Below are 13277 nucleotides of genomic sequence, written 5' to 3'. Positions count from 1 at the left end.
CAGGCAGTTTATCTCCCTTCAGATCAGAACATTGTGGCAGATACTCTGAGCAGGTTCTTAACTCAGTCCCATGAATGGATGCTTCACAGGGATGTGTTTCTCGACATTGTTCATCAGTGGGGTACTTATCAAGTAGATCTCTTTGCCTCCCCTCTGAACAATCACCTTCCTGTGTTTTGTGCAAGAATCCCAGGTCCTCTGGTGTGGAAGGTGGATGCCCTCTCATTTTCTTGGAAGGGGATGTTTCTTTATGCATTCCCTCACCTTCCTCTCATTCTGAAAGTCCTGCTCAAGATTCAACAGGATGCTCCCAAAATCTTGTTGGTGACTTACTTTTGGCTGTGACAGCACTGGTTACCTCTACTTCTGCATCTAGCCAAGGGCAGTCATCACAAGTTACCTCACAGGGTGGATCTACTCACACAAGACAAGGGATCTCTCATCCATCCCCACCTGTCCTTGCTTCAACTTACACTGTGGGTGATAGGACTTTGATTCCTCACTGACACCTTTTTTCTGAGGATGTGCTGCAGGTCCTGCAGGAGGCCAGGAAACATACTACTAGGAAGTCATACTTATCTAAATGGAAGAGGGTTTGGTGTCTCTCTTATAACCTAGACTCAATTACTGTAGATGTTCCTTTAGTTCTCTCTTATTTGTGTGAGTAGCCCAATGCTGGTTTGGCCTATTCTTCAATTAAGGCCCACTTATCAGCTCTTTCTGCTTGTCTGCCTTCAACTCCTTCTTTGGCTTCTAGATTTGAGGCTAAGCAATTTCTTAAAAGCGTCCTTAATATTAGACCTCCCAGGAAGCCTGTTCCTCCTCCCTGGGATCTTAATTTTGTTCTGGAGAAATTGACTCAGGCTCCTTTTAAGCCTGCTATTTCGGCATTTCCTTGCAACATTGTTCTTGGAAGACAGTTCTTTTGTTAGCTCTTACTTCTGTCAGACAGGTGTTTGAGTTGCAAGCCCTTATGGCTTGTCCACCTTTTTTGATATTTCATGAGGACAGGGTGTCCTTGAGTACTAATCCTTCTTTTATGCCTAAGGTGGTTAATGAGTTGTCACTTAGTCTATTGATTTGCCTACTTTTCCCCCTCTCCGCAATCTGACAGTGAGAGGGTGCTGCATACTTTGGACATGCATAGACAGCTCAGATTTTATTTGGATAAGACTAAATCTTTCAGAAAATCTGATCAGTTGATTTGTTTCCTTTCATCCTAGGTCTTTAGGATTAGCTGTTTCCAAGCAAACTATTTCTACTTGGATTTCAAAGGCTATTTCTTTTTGTTACACCTTTCATGGCAAGATCCTTCCTTCTTTTGTAAATGCTCATTGTGCTAGAGCTGTGGCTTCTTCTTGTTCTTTTTTCAAGGGCTTAGACACTATTCTATTCTTGAAGTAGCAACTTGGACTTCTGTGCATACTTTTACCAGATACTACAAGTTGGATGGTGTCTCCAGAGCTAGAGCTGGTTTTGCTAATGCCATTCTTCATGGCTTCTTAGGTGGCTCTACTGCTGCTTCCTCCTCCCAAGTTTCTTCTTGAGCTTTGGCACTCTCCCATATGAGATGAATACTGCAGCGGTGAATGTAAGGACATGGTACAGTTGTGTAAAATCTTACCATAACAGTAGATGCCATTGCCTTCACCACTGCAGTATTCACACCCTCCATCCCCTAGTCTTTTTCATTCCTGGATGTACAGCTTCTCTTTGGTTTTTCCTTGGTCTGGTGTTTCTACTGGGGCAATCAGTTCTGAGGATTGTATGCCTGAATGTCATCTTTATGCCCTACGCTACACAAGGAGCGTTTGGGTGACATTCGATATACCTTAAGACAATGGTAGGCTTTGGTAGACTGGCCAGACGTCGAGCTTCCATGGCATGGAATCCCATATGTGATGAATACTGCAGAAGTGAAGGCAAGGACATCTACTGTTATGGTAAGATTTTATACAACTGTATTTTACTGACAGAAAATGCCGTGAAGGCCTTCCCCTTAGACTGTTAATGTACTTTGAAATTGCCTTGAAGGGTGTGTGTGTGTTCGTCATTGCTGGCTTGTCTGCCTTTGAATTGCCAAGCAGTTACTTGTAGCTAATTGGTAGACTTGTTTCTGGTACCTTTTCAGTTGGGGCTAACTAAAGTATGTTTTTACATAAAGAAGACTGTGACTGCTACTCAAGTGGGAGTAGAAAAGTAGCCTGGTCTGTCAAGTTGGAAAACACACAGGGATGCTTAAAGTGAGAATTACTTGTTGTAGCTAGTTGCTTGATTTGTTTCTGGTACTTTATCATCTTTGGCTAAACAAAACACTAAGAAGACTGGGGCTGCTATTCTAGTGGTAGTCGTAAAATAGCCTGCGCAGTCTGAGTTGGGAAACAAACAGGGAGGCTTAAAGTGACATTGTTTCTTCTGCCAGAGGGCTTTTTAGCGACTTAGATGGGTGTTAATCTGCACTTGAGAGCTACTTTTCTGTGCTTTCACATTAAGAAGTTCTGGGATAATCTTGTGGTTGAAGGTGTTTGCCTGGTCTCTCTGTGTGCTAGGCGGCACTCCAGGGAGCATAAAGTGTACTCATTTATTGGCCAGAAGGCGCAAGAGCTAGTTTTTAGCTTTTTCTGTCTGCTATAAATTAGGTGTGTTTCCGTGGAGCTGTTTTCCACCCAGTAGCATAGTAGAAAACCTATAAAGCTACTCATTAGGACTTTACTCCATAACACAGACAGGCTTTGCATGGAGCTAAGCTTAGGGCAGTTAGATAGTGCCATACAGCACTACGATCATAGCACTAACATATAGCCTTTACCCTACACATCACTCAGGTGATCCCTGTAAAACCAAGACCTTAAACCATAATAACCCAACTCTAATACAGGTCCTGACACCATGGATTTGAGATTTCCTAATGTCTCTGTAGCCAGCTTGGTAGATATGGGCAATTGTCACATGTACTCAGACAACTTTTTAATCCTTAAAGAAACTAACACATGTACATACATAACTTCCTTGGGGTAAAAAAATCTCACTTACAAACAAGGTTGTTAAAAACAAAACATACTACATTCTTTACACATACAACCCACCACACACATAGACCTTCTTATGCTGAGGCACTTAAAAGAAACTTCTCCAAACCTCAAAAACTAACTAAGCCATCAAAATTTAACACGTACCCTCAGTAATCAGTAAAGCACACACCAAAATCAATACCTAACACTACACATAAGTCTACGTCCAATGATCCCCCAAGAACAAAGCCCATAGGGCAAGCAGATACTTTACCTAGTACTCTTGCCATAGGGGATTATATTGTACAACACACAGATACTCCTGTCACAAGGATGGGCAAGGAGAAGATAACAGTTAGTTGCCTGTCTGGAGCTAGGATCCGCAATATCATGCATGGACTCAGGTCACTGCACCACAGGTACCAGTATGACTCTATCATAGTTCATGTGGGTATAAATGGCCTGAGGTGTACCTCATGGAGCTATGTGAAAAGAGACATTATGGATCTCTCTGAATACATCACAGACAGGTATGTGCCTTACAATGAGCAGCATTCTATCTTCACCACGGACGATGCCACAGTATGAGCAGAAAATGGTTAATTTTAATAATTCACTTAGTTTCTGGTGTCATTCCAGAGGAATACAATATCTATCAACATGGGAGGTCATGGTTCATAGGTTCATAGGAGGTTACTGGGCTAACGGCCTAGCCATGTTATACCCATGTTCCCTAATTGAACTTGGTTAGATGGTCATAATTCACAGAGTGAGTCTATGATCAGCACAGGCTACCCCTGTCCATGAGGGACATAGGTGTCATCCCAGGGATGAATGTATGGTCTCCCATCCAATTTTCTATGTTGCGCTTGAATAGGGTCATTGAGGAGCTCTGCTTCATGTGAAATAGGAGTTTATTCCAGAGGAGCAGCAATCCAGGGAGTTATGTCTGTCTCTCCAGCATGTTATGTTAATGTCAGGCTAGGTTGAGTTCCCTGGAGCGAGTGACTCTTGTACCATTTGATTTGTGGATGTGCAGCATTTCCATTAGGGCAGGGTCAGAGACTGCTCTGAAGGCCAGAACAAGTCACCACTTAGCAGCCTGTAGGATACAGAGCACAGTGACAGGGCTTTCAATTGTTCTATGTAGGTCATGTTTTGGAGGCCCTGGTTTTTCCTGGTGATAAATCTCTGTGGTGTCTCCAGCTGCTGCAGGTGTCTGGTGAGGTACATGCAAAAGGGAGCATTTAGCCTCGGATGCGATACCCTTACTTATGATATGCACAACACAGAAGGCTTTCCTTACCACTGTGGACACATGATAATCGAAATTTAGATTGCTTTCAACCTGTGTTCCTAAATATCACACCACTGGGCTTGAGCTTAGGGTGGTGATGTCAATATTGTCATTTACAGGGACTTCCTCTTTGCCAAAGAGGATAATAATGCATTTTTATGCATTTAGTTTTAGTCCATGGCTTTGGCATCAATCATTTGTCTGTGTTAGCCCCTTTTGTAATATGTTAACATCATTGGGGACTCACTGATTGTGCCCAGGTTGCAATCATCAGTGATCTTGGTAAGCCACAGGCCATCTACTTTTGACTGGACTTCTGAGAAATAGATTCCAAACAGTAGCAGGCCCATCACAGATCCTTGTGGTATGCCACTGATAACTGGTCTACTGGTAGAGGTGGAATCCCCAACTCTGACAGTATGCATTCTGTCTGTGAGTCAATTGACTACCTATCTAGTAACCTATGGGTTACTCCCCAGCCAGGAGAGTTTCTCAATGCTACCTGAATTGGGAATTGCATCAAATACCTTGACTAAGTCAAGTTAGCCGGCATGTACTGTTTTGCCTTCATCCAGGGCTTTGGTGACATTCTCAAAGAAGTCCACCAGGTTCAATAAGCATGATCTACCCTTAACAAAGCCAAACTGGGTCAGATCAAGAGTTTGACGGTTGCCTATGTCCTTGTTGATAAGGTCCATGATGATGATTCTTACCATGGCCTTGCAGATAAGGCTGGTTAGGCTTATGGGTCTATAGTTCCCAAGGTCAGCTGATGGACCCACTTTGTGCAAGGAGATTAATGCTGGTGGTCTCCATTCTGGTGGAACAAAGCCAGTGCTCAGGCTGAGGTTAAAGAGAGTGCCAAATGGTTCTACTAGGTCTTGTTTTAGATTGTTTAGTAAGCAGCCTGGTGCTGAACGTGTGGAAAAAATTGTAGCTTTGCACAGCCGTGGTGCTCTCTGCAGCCTTGAGCCATGTCTCACTGACTGCGGAGATGTCAACATCTTCCAAGGTGAGGAGTGCTTCCAGGGAGTGCAGTTTCATGTTTAGACTCCTAGCGTTAAGCAGTATAACTTTGAGTTTGTCTCTATTGGATTTTTTATGTCATAAATGTTGTTGTTTTGACATTGATTAAAAAGGCACTATGGGGGATGCAAGCACCTTTGCCAGTATCAGAAGTCCTAGAGGAGACACATGAAAGCCATCTCTGGCAAAGCAGTATGTCTTCCCAGGCTGACAGATATATTGGATCCCCCTGGATTGACACCAGAAGCTAAGCCAATTGTTGAAGTCAATAATTTTTTGTCTATATTGTGGCATCATCCTGGGTAAAGGTAGAATGCTGCTTATGGCTAGGGACATACCTGGCTGGGACACATAATCTGAGAGTTCAGTCATGTCTCTCTTCATATAGTTCAGAGAGGTATGTCTCAAGTCATTCACCCCAATATGCTATGCAGAGTCATAAGGGTAATTGTTGTTGAGTCACTTGGGTGCGTGTGTGATTTGATGGATCCTGGCACCTGACAGGCAGTTGACAGTGACTTTCTCCTTCTCCAGCCTGGTGAGGGGGACATCTGTGTGTCTCACTATGGAGTCGCCTATAAGCAGGACATTTGGTTTTGGGGTGTTTAGCCTTATGGGCTTATTTGCTGAGAAACTGGTGTGTGTGTTGCTATGTGTAGTGGATTCTATTTGCTTTGCAGTGTGTGCAAGTGGTTTGTGTTTGGGAAGTCTCTCACCTTTTGGTAGGCTTCTATTGTGTGCCTCTGCATATGTGGGTTTATGTGTTGTGATCTTGTTTTGTGTGAGTGGCGATCTGTGTGTTCTGACAACCTGTTTGATGTCCAGTTTGTTCTTACGTGAGAGAACTGATTTCAGATTCATAGTGTAATTACATCTCTCACATATTGTATTTGTTTGTTTTAGGGGTAAATGGTTGTCACTATACATGAGCCAATTGCTACATTGCCTAAGGATGCCCATGTCAGTTAAGCTGGCCAGAGAAATGGTTGGAAACTGACCATCCATTATGACAAGTTTTTGCCGGAACTACTACTGGAAGTGGGCTAGTTTGACCAGATTGTGCTCTAGAATTAACAAAGGGACTTATTCTATTGAAGGATAGGGGCAAAAACTATGGCAACGCTTCTCAGTGCTCAATTGAATTTGCCACAATGCAGCAGGGAAGCTTGGGAGGGTTCACTTACAGATGTTTAGGAGAAAATTGTCTTTCAAGGCATTTGCATCTATACAGGGCACCACTGAACACTATTTCATGGTGCGCAGCTACGTGCAAATGAGAGGCTTAAATATAGGCAAAATACTGGTCTGGTTAACTGACCACTTTGCTTTGCCAAGGGTGGTCATCACCTTTCCCCCTGGGCTTTCAGATATTGGCTAAAACTCTATTTATCCCTTACAGACTTTGTTAGGCAATGTCAAAATGACTAAACTACTGACATAGCAGGAAAAAAAAAAACCTCAAAGCAACCTTAAGGTGTTACTGCTCAATGTTAGGAGTCTGATCAAGAAATTCCACACCCTACAAGCACTCCTCACTCTGGAGAGTGTAGACATCTGTGCTGTCACCTAGACTTGGTTTAAAGCTACAGAAAGTACTCTGGCAGTGAAAGGCTATAGTAACTTCCACACATTTAGACCAATAGCTGCATAGACAGGGACTAAAGATGGAGGTGTCTCAGTCTGCGTTGCAACAAATACCAGTCTAGATTGGTTAAACAGGAAGATGCCTTGATATTCAACCACATCAAAGTCTGCATAAATAAAGTTCCCTACCATGTACTGGCAAGCTACAGGTCACCCTTTATGACCCACAAAGCTCACACCTGTTACCTAGACCTACTAGAGGTGCTCACCATCCAACCAATAACTGATTTATGGGATACTTTAACTACTACCATATTGACTGGTAAATGTACACTGCATCTAACTCACAGGCACATCATTGCCTGGACTTCAGCACAAGCACCCTGGACCAGATAATGCATTCTCCAGCCAGAAGATCAAACATATTAAACTTAGTATTCACCATAATGGGAAAGTGTTGCACCCCCCCGCCGCCCCATGTCACATCCTCTTTGGTGAAGTTGGACCACAAAGCTGTCACTCTTGAAATAAAATTCAACCCAGGAAACCCAACTAAACCTGTAACAGGAACTATACTAAAGCAAATTCCATCATATTAAGTGACTGTTTGTCACAATTAATGGCTCCCTCAAACCCAGAGAACATGGCTAATTATGCAAAATTATTTGCAGAAACCATGTAGAAACATGTAAATGGCTGCATTGAGGCTGCTGTACCTACCAGAATAAGCCCAAATCTAACACCAAAAGCAAACCACACTTGTGGAATCCATACCTTAATAGGCTATATAAGAAAAGAAAAAAATTATAAGGTAATTCGTTTTCTTTAAGTGGAAAAGATTGTGTGAATGTTGGGAAATTACCTGTGGGACAAGAGAACTAGGTTGTGATGCATTGATTCCTTTTGCATGTACAAGCAATAATTGTGCATTCATCTCAGTTGCTGTTTGGCTGTAATTGTGTGAACCTTTGTTTGTTAGTCTGCAAATGATGTGCAATTTGTGGTAATGAGTAATGACAGAGCCATGGTCATTATACTGCAGAGTGTATTTAACATAAAGTGACAGGCTTGAGATAAAGAGTACAAGGGTAAATGTTCAATTTATGTATCAATGCAATATTAAGCATTTCATGTTGTTGTTGTTCTTCTTCTTTCGGCTTTTCCCGGTTAGGGGTTGCCACAGTGGAACTCTGGTCCACTAATGATTGGCAGTAGAGTTTTATGGTGTCGAGGTGCCTGCTCGACGCCCAACCTTCAACGAAGGCACGCCCATTCACGCGTGTCTTTTGAATGCCACTCGACCGCAGGGAGGACATGCAGACTCCACACAGAAGGCACTCCATGTGAGAATCGAATGGGAGAACCTCTTGCTGTGAGGCGACAACGCTACTGCTGCACCACCGCGGCTTTTTAATGAGATACAAAGAGTGGAACTTGTTATATGTGGTCATTGAGCTGTGGAAGAAAGCAAATTACAAGCTTACTAGTAGAAATAGTTTTAACTTATTTTGTGCATGGGATGTTACTTTAGCTTCCCTATTAGTAACTATTGATGAAACTGCAATGCATTGTGAGGGAGACATGGGGTTCATAGGATCATAGGAGGTTACTAAGCTAATGACCCTAGGGCTCTTACTAGCCCAGCCAAGTTTTACCCTCATTTCCATGATCAACACCTATCACCCCTGTCCAAGAGGGACATAGGTGGAACCCCTGGGGTTAATTTATGGTTACCTATCCAATTGTCAAGATTGTGTTTGAAGAGGGCCAGTGAGATTCTCTGCTTGAAACAGGAGTCTGTTCCAAAGGTGTGGTAACCTCTGGGAGACAAATCTGTCCCTCCAGCAGGCACTATTAATGTCACATGCCAGGTTGAGGTCATTAGAGTGAGTAACCCGTGCACCATTTGACTTACCGATATGCAGCATTTCCAATAAAGTAGGGTCAAAGATTGCCTTATATGCAAGGCAGAGATTGCCTCTGAGTAGTCTCTATGAAACAGAATAAAGTGACAGTGATTTCAGGCGATCCTCATTGGACAGATGCTGAAGACCTTGAATTTTCCTTGTGAGGAACCTTTGTGGTCTTTGCAGACTATAAAACACTTAATTTTAATGTGTCAGGAAGGAGCAGAGCTCAGCATTTTCATTAATGTGATGCATGCTTTCTAATACTATAATTATATCTTCACACAGTATTAAGGTTACACCCTCAGATCTCCATTTCTCCTAGTTTTACTGTCACTGATGCTATGAAGACAGACTTATTTAATGGGAAATTCATCATTAAACAAGTATATCATCCTTATGCCACAGGCTGGCACTATATTTGTGCATGCCCTCTTAATAATCTCAAGGGTCACTACTTCCTTCTTGCCAGTTTATCTAGTCATATCAAAACAAGTTCTGCTAAGTTGATTAGATTTAATTATTAAAGGCCAATACATTTCTATAAAATAGACCTATGTGCCTCTTTTTAAGGTACATGTATTTCTTTAAAAACTAATATCAATACTTTCTTAAACTATTTTAATGGTATTGTTATACTATTAAATTTAACATAATATAGATTCTAATTTGTGATCATTTATATTGCACTGTGGCATGCTAAGTAAATGCTTTTCACTGGCTAATTCTATTAATAATTTATGTTTGGATTGATTTGCCTTACATATTTTACTGTGAACATAATTCGCTTCATGCTATTTATCCTGTCATAAACTTTCATGTTTGGATTGATTTGCCTTACTTTATTTCTAAACAATACATTATTTACTGTGAACATAATCCGCTTCATGTCATTTATCCTGTCATAAATTATTATGCTTTACCAAAGGAAGACAAAAGTTTGGTAGGACAAAATTGTTACAACTGCTGCAATCTCCAAGCTTCTCTGTAAATGTATGAATATTAATATGCAATATCTCCTCATCTATAACAGTTGCTGCACGCATTAAGAATTTGAAAGGAAGAAAAAACTAGTAAACAACAACTGATAAAGCTTATATGAAGATGAAATAGATGAGTTGATAAAAGACAGAGAGGAAGGAAGGAGTAATGGGAAAGAGAGGTTAATAGATTGAAATGATCAATAAATAGTGTGAAGACAGGAAATGAGATATACATCAGTTATAAAAGTTTTTCTCTTTCTCTTTCTCTCTATCTCTCTCTCTCTCTCTCTAATTTTATTGTAAATTTCTGGAATTGGAGACACTAATTTGACGATATCTATACAGTATTATATGACTAGAAATTTATTTTTTATTTTTTATTTATTTATCATTTGTTGACCGGGAAAGTCCGACTAGGTTCCACAGAGCCTGTTTTCAGTGGAGGCCCGGGGAGAAATGCTCCAAATGCATGTCTTTGGAATGTGGGAGGAAACCGGAGTACCCGGAGGAAACCCACGAGAACACAGGGAGAACATGCAAACTCCACACAGAAGGCACCCCAGCCAAGAATCGAACCGAAGAACCTCTTGCTGTGAGGCTACAACGTTAACCGCTGCACCACTGTGCCGCCCAAAATGAGGAAAGTGAAGATGAAGAGGGAGGAGGGGAAGGTAAGGGAGAAAAGAAAGAGAAGGAGAAAAGCCAAAAATGTTTGTATTTGTTGACCAGTTATAAAAATAAAGAATGACATAAAAGGCACTTAATGAAAATGGTTAAATAAAAAAAACATTATTTGATATTTAACAGAGTACAGGTTTTCCCCTGATAGGGATCAGCTTAATCCAATTCTTATATCTGCTACAATAAATTCAGTTAAAATTATAGTAGAGTAATAAGAGCTCCATAGGTTTTGATTTGTGTTTTTATCTCATAGCACATAAAATATGATTTATGAAATATCGAACTTAATAATGAAGAGTATGTTCTGATGTGGAATGTGGATAAAATTAAGGTATTTTATGGACACAGATATAAGCTTACAAATATTCAAATTAGACTGCTAAATATAATAGAAAGATTAATAAGAAGTGTTTTCCTTTTCTTCTCATATCTTGACTTTCCACACTTCTTTTGCCATGATCTGCTGTGATAATCACTTCCCATCTTTTCAGGTTTTGTTAGGAGTTACAATAAGTGGTTTATTTTAGAATAAGAAATTGATCTGATCTAATATTATTTTACTTATCTGCAGTAGCATAGTGATTAGCTTTTAAGTGGAATAGTTAGTCTGAACAGAGGATAGGTTGATATGTATTTCTAAATTAGACAAGGAATATATGGATTCCAAGTAAGGGTTAGCTATTTTTCTAACATGTGGCATGTCTTGTAATAAAATAAAATCTAAATATATATTTTACAGAACACAATACAAGCATTTATTTTTGGATATGTATATTTATATATATATATATATATATATATATATATATATATATATATATATTTTTTTAATAAATACTAATGGATTAACTAATAATGAGAAAAGTGTGGGACTGCTCAAATTCTCAGAATTATTTTTTTAGATGAAAAGTACCTTATACAAGATGATGTTTAGAGAACTGACACAAATCAGTCTCAAGTGCTTGTTAATTCATCATTCAAATCTAAGAGGAGAGAAGAGGAGAGGAACAGTTGTCTTATGGAATAAAGGTGTTATTATGCCTAGAATAATTCATACATATAATGGCAATAATGGAATGATTCCTCTGGTTGCTTTGGAATATCAGAACATATGTTTTGCTTATGCAGTATGTCTTTGATACTGGGACTTGAAGTTATGATTCACTAAGAATAATTTAGGCATTTTTTTAAATAATATGAAATGCAACTTTTAATTTTATTATGGAGTTTTCAGTTTAAACAGACATTAATGCTAGCACAGAACACAGAGTATATGCCTCATCTAAAGTCCTAAGAAATTGTGATGCTTCTCTTAAAATTAAAACATTTAAATGATTTTAAAGATACTGACTCCTTGCATTTCGTTCCCTACTCTTATGTGCTTGAGAATCCATCAAAGCTACTTGATTTCTCAAAATCCTTTGGCTTGTCTGCCAGGGGACAGAGATTCATAAGACTTTGTGTGGTAACCAAATTAGATAAAGAAACAGACAAAATCCAGTTAAATATCTTTTTGTATGCTATGGAGTGGAGGCTATATTTATTTCCTTTTCACTCTTAGATGGATGGAGTGTTACATATCAGTCAGAGATAAGCGGTCAATTAACACTTTTTTTAAGTCAATGAAGATTTTCTGCCAGAAAGAAATATAATGCACTACAGAACATGCATCCAGTGATGTGTACATGCAGAGGGTGAATGTAGTGAAGCTTTTGTGAGGTGACTATATGAAATGACAGAAAACTGTGGGTTTAATGGCACAAACAAAAGAGAGCAAAATGTCCAACGTCCAAAATTTAATAAAGACACACACAATAATAGTAAAAGCAGAGCTTTCAAGTCCAAAGACTCTTTTTCAATGCATAGCACACAATGTATAACAGTGCTGTTATATACATATACATATACATATACATATACATATACATATTCATATACATTGTACAGCAGCTAATGAATAGTAAAAAAAAACAAGTCATATGATACAGACATATGATCTAAAACACATAACTATATAAAGCATTTTTTGGTCTCTTTTGTTTGTGCATTTCACTAGTATTCTACTGGTTTAATGACACAAAAAAATGAACAAGTAAGAGAAAGAATTATGAATGGGCTGGCCCAATGCAGAAATGTCACAAAATTTACAGTTTGGATATAATATAACTTTAAAATGTAATACAAGTTGCCAAAGAGATGGAATTAGTTAAACAGCAAAATACTAATTTAAACCAGGAAAATGCTGTGTGTGATGTAAAATGCAAAACTGGTGGTATGTTTCATATAAGGCGTAATTCTGGTTCAGCTAAACAAATGTTTGAGAAGCAACATGACTGCAAGTCAGACAAATGCCCATGGTGTGACCTTTACCATAATGAGTCAAAGCAGTGTGCTGCAGATGGTGGAAGGTATAAGCGATATGAGAAACTGTATCATTTTGGTGTCTGATGTAAAAGCAGACTGGCATGTTAAAATTCCTATTCATGGAACTCAGATGAATTTCAAGGCTGATACAGGAGCCAAGGTTACTTTGATATCATGTACTACTTATGAAAATTTCTCAGAGTATCAAGTTACATGCAACAAAGACTGAGATTCATAGGCATGTGGGCCAGCCTAAGTGCACTGTTAGATTTCTGAGTGGAAGTGGCACATTGGATAGCAAAGTCGTGCATGGGAGATGGGCTTAATTAAAGCTAATGTTAATGTAGATGAGTTTGGTGAAGATGACCTGCATGATTGTGAAGTTGTAAAGGGTAAGATAAAACCGAATGCTGTGCACATGCTT

This window comes from Protopterus annectens, chromosome 2.part1 (assembly GCF_019279795.1).
Source record: "Protopterus annectens isolate FY-2018-M chromosome 2.part1, PAN1.0, whole genome shotgun sequence".
Taxonomy (NCBI): domain Eukaryota; kingdom Metazoa; phylum Chordata; order Ceratodontiformes; family Protopteridae; genus Protopterus; species Protopterus annectens.
Note: the sequence above shows the minus strand (reverse complement) of the source record.